Source organism: Oryctolagus cuniculus, chromosome 5, assembly GCF_964237555.1.
Source record: "Oryctolagus cuniculus chromosome 5, mOryCun1.1, whole genome shotgun sequence".
In the NCBI taxonomy this organism is placed as follows: domain Eukaryota; kingdom Metazoa; phylum Chordata; class Mammalia; order Lagomorpha; family Leporidae; genus Oryctolagus; species Oryctolagus cuniculus.
The window spans coordinates 166,416,937-166,421,178 of record NC_091436.1 but is presented as its reverse complement, the minus strand read 5'-3'; the positions used below and the strand labels follow the sequence as shown (position 1 = coordinate 166,421,178).

Below are 4,242 nucleotides of genomic sequence, written 5' to 3'. Positions count from 1 at the left end.
ATCACCGGCTGTAGACAAATGCTCAAACTCACAGAACTACACCCAGCAATCGGCTACAATCTTTATATAGCTCAATAAGCGACTTTCTTTATATTACAAAGGGGCAGAAAGTAACAAATGTTGATGAGGATGTGAAAAAAGGGGAACTCTAATATACTGTTGGAAAACAGTGTGGTGATTTCTTAACAAACTAGCAGTAGAACGCCACATGACCCAGTAATCTCACCCCTATATACAAAAAGACATGAAATCATTGTATCAAAGGGATATGTTACAGCATCCCTATCACAATGGCCAGAGTAGGGAGTGAGCCAGGACATCCATCAGCAGACGGCATGGCACACACACAATAGAAGACAAGAATGAAATCTTGTCATTTGCAGCAAATGATTGAACTTGAGGTCATCATTTTAAGTGAAATAAATCAGACACAGGAAGACAAATACCTTATCTGACGAAGGTTTAAAAAAACAAATCTCAGTATGAACACAAAATGTTGATTCTGGAGGCCGGGATGGGGGAGAAGGAATTTGGATTAATATAGCAGGGGAAGCTGGTGTGGCTCATTAGTCATGAGAGAGAGATGACACTAACGTGCGATGTTAACAAGAGGGGAACTGGCTGTGGGGTGTACGGCACAACTTCACCATTTTGTGAACTTAAAATTATATTAAAATTAAAAGATTTTTAAAAAAGAATTTATATTCATTGTAAAGGAAAAAAAAGACATGAAATTTCCAGAAATCCCAAAGGAAGCACATTGGAACCACCCATGGTGTTGTCATGCCCTTTCACTGCTGTTACAGTGAAATTGGGATTACACGGCTTGGGCATCGTTTCCTCAAAGCTGAATGCTGATGACCTAGGAGCGTCCCACCTATGGATGTATCACAAGGTGCTCAGCCAGTCCCTCTCTGGGGGCCATTTAGAGTTTCCATTGCTCTGCTGCACCACCACCCATAATCCTACCCTACTGTGGAGCCGACAAACGCACTGTGAGAAAAGGTGAAGAGAAGGTTCATCCAGGGCGGAACAGGAGTGACCAGGCCCGGGAGACCCGAGCCAGCAACTTCCGCAGGGTCTTGGGGAGGGCTCCAAGGCGGCTGACCGCCTGGATTCCGGGAGGGTACCTGTCCGTGCCTCGCTGCACACTGAGGACCTGGGCCTGGCCTGAGAAGGCAGGCTCCAGGTCAGCCGTCAGCCGGGTGAGTTTCTTGCAGTTGGGGATTGCTATTTTTAGAACCTAATGGGTTCCATCTTCAGAGGCTGGATCTGCTGAAAAGGAAAACACTGATCATTTTTGAGAAGGATACTTCTGGGATTGGATGAGGAATGTGCAAAGAACACAGGCTGGCTCAAGGTCGCTCCAGGTGGGTTAGAACAGACCCCGGGTGCACCTGAGACTCGTCCAGACGCTCCTCGGACACGCCCGGTGTGTGCTTCTCTTGCAAGCTCCGAGCCTTCACGGGGCAGACTGACCTCAGCGTGAAGACCCGTAATATTCCCAAAGTGCTGCATTTGGAGAAAAGGCACGAACATGTTGCGGTCTCTGGACACAGACTGAGTATCCCACTCTCGTTATCCTCACAGACGACAAGTCATTCCTTACAGGAAGGCAGTTCTATTTCCAAGTCACTGAGCCGTGCGCAGTTGTGTCTGAGCTCCGTGTTGTGTGAGTTCCGTGGCCAGACGTCCCCGAAGTCCCACGCACGGCTCTGACAGCGGCTTGTGGGAGAGAGGGCTCCAGGGTCTGAGAGCACAACGCAGCGGAAATGCAAACCCCACCGGGCTGTGGGTCCACCCGACGGTGGACTGACGAGCAGTTCTCGCGTTCCTAGGGAAAATCCACCTGCGGCTCCTAATTTCTCTCCACTCTTCTGGGCTACTTGCTTAGCTACTACAGCCGTGGTCCTCCTCCATGCGGTGGGCAAGGGAGCAGGGAGGTTCCTATCACCCTGCCACTAGGACTCGGCTCCCCTGCGGGCGCAGCTCCTCCCGGCTGGGCATTGCTGGGCCTCGCCCTGCTGGTGCCATCACCCAGAGGACGAGTAACCTGGGAGTAGGAAAGGCCTCAGTGTCGGCCCCGAGGTGAGCGTTCTCTCTCTCTCTCTCTCTTCTCTCTCTCTCACTATATATATACACATATGTGTGTGTGCATATATATATATACATATATATATACATTTGAAAGGCAGACTTAGAGAGAATCTTCCATTCCCTGGTTCCCTTCCCAAGTGGCCACAGTGGCCAGGATGAAGCCAGGAGCTAAGAACTCCATCCTGGTCCCCCACACGGATGGCGGAAGTCCAAGCATGGGTCATCTTCCGCTGCTTTCCCAGGCCCATTAGCAGGGAGCTGACTGGGAAGTGGAGCAGCCGGGACTGGAACTGGCGCTCCAGTCCGGGACGTCCGGGCTGCAAGCGGTGTCCCCCGCAGCTGGGCTGACTTCCCGGGTGTCCGGATACTTCCTGCGGCCGCCGTACCAGATTACCGCACACCTGGCGCCTTTGAAGCACAGACGTCCACACATTCCTCAAGGCGTCTGCAGGGCCGGGCTGCCTCCAGGACGGGGCCGTGCCAGGCCTGTCTCCCGGCTCCCGCAGCAGCCCCCAGCCCTTGGGATTCCTTGGCTGCAGCCACGAAGCTCCGACCCCTGCTTCCGTCTACACGGGGCTGTCCTCCTCCTGAGCTCGGCTGCCTGTGCCTTCTCTCCCAAAGAACATCAGTCCCTGTGGGTCACGGGCCCAGCCCCACTCCTGCAGAACCTCAGCTCAACCCCACGACATCAGAAGACGCTGCTGCCAACACTCACGTACCAGGAGCTGGGACTTCCACCCGCTGGGAAGCCCTCATCTCAAAACCAGTATTGGTTAGCACCCCAGCGTCTCTGTGTAGGGGACCCAGAGGAGCTCTCCCTCCGATATTCTCCTGGCCCTACCCCAAGTCGGACGTCTCCATCGCGGCCGTTTTCCTCTGGGGTATGCGTGAAAGGTGAGACGCAACAGGAAATGAGAAGCAGCCACTTCGGCTGTGAGTGCCCATCACTGGTTTCTACTAAGATCTGCGGCAGACAAAATCCTCCGTGCTGGCAGCAGAGCAGGAGGAGCGGCAGTACCGAGCTGGGTCGTGTCCGAAATGCACTTGATGGGGAATCCTGCCACGTTCCGGGAGGCAGGGCCGTGGCCGCCTGCGCAGCAGAGCCGGGTGCACAGCTGGTGCTCAGTGAACCCTTGTGGGGTGGCCCGGAGTCGCGGGGTGGGGGCGGTTTGGAGGACAATCCTTCCCTCACGGGGCTCACTCTCCTCCCGCCACTGAATGATTTCCAGGACGTGCGTAGGAGCAGGAGGCTGAGTCGCCCTGTGTGGGATGGAAGGCGGAACCTCACGTCTGTGAAGGGAAGAACGCATCACTCGGACCACACATATCTGGTCTGGTTTGGAGGCCCCGCCACGCCCAGCACTGTGCCTGGGTATCTGCCTTCCCTCCTCCCTCTCCTCCCCCTCCTCCCCCTCCTCCCCTTCCTCCCCCTCCTCCCCACACCTGCTCCTGCATGCTCTAACCCACAAGGCACAGGAAGGAGAAGGTCAGGGCCAAAATGAGCACGAGTAATCCTGGCTGCCGTTCCCGGGGCTTCTGAGCTGGCTCTGGGCGGCTCTGCTGCTGAGCCCAACCCCGGAGCGGTAAGGAGCCCCTCAGTGGGTGAGGCCAGGCCTTGAACCCCTGGGTGTTGTGACGCGGGGATGGGGCAGCCCTGCCTCTCGCCTTCCAGATGCCCCACTTGTGCTCCTTGGCCCCACGTTCAGACCTGCAAACACCGCTCCTCTGCCGCCAGGCCCCCCCACCTGCAGCACGTTGTCCTCGAAGGCTGGCCTAGCCAGGGGTCCACACAAACTCTGCCAAGGACACAGCCGACAAGCGGCACCGACAAGTGGCACCGACAGGAGCGGCTGCCCGACCCGGAGCTCCGGCCCTCAGCCCCTGCTGTGGAGGGAATCCCACCCTGCGGGGGCTTCTGCACCTCCCTTAGGTCCAGCAGGGCTCCAGGTAGGAAGGGCCGAGGCACGTTATGGGAGACCCCAAAGAAGCTCCTGGCTCGTGGCTTAGCCTTGACCCAGCCCTGGCTGTTGCAGCCATCTGGGGAGTGAACCAGCAGATGGAAGACTTCTCTCCCTGTCTCTCCCTCTGTGTAACGCCGACATTCAAATAAATAAATATATCTTTAAAGAAAAAACTTAAAAAGAA

The 4,242-nt window shown here is 55.7% G+C and overlaps 1 long non-coding RNA gene across 1 annotated transcript; it reads left to right on the top strand.

The window, feature by feature from the left end:
* Positions 1 to 3,514: 3,514 nt before the first annotated feature.
* Positions 3,515 to 4,242, top strand: LOC103352271 (uncharacterized). The gene is made up of 2 exons (XR_011388848.1): positions 3,515 to 4,044; positions 4,131 to 4,242. It is a non-coding gene; the product is annotated as an uncharacterized lncRNA (long non-coding RNA).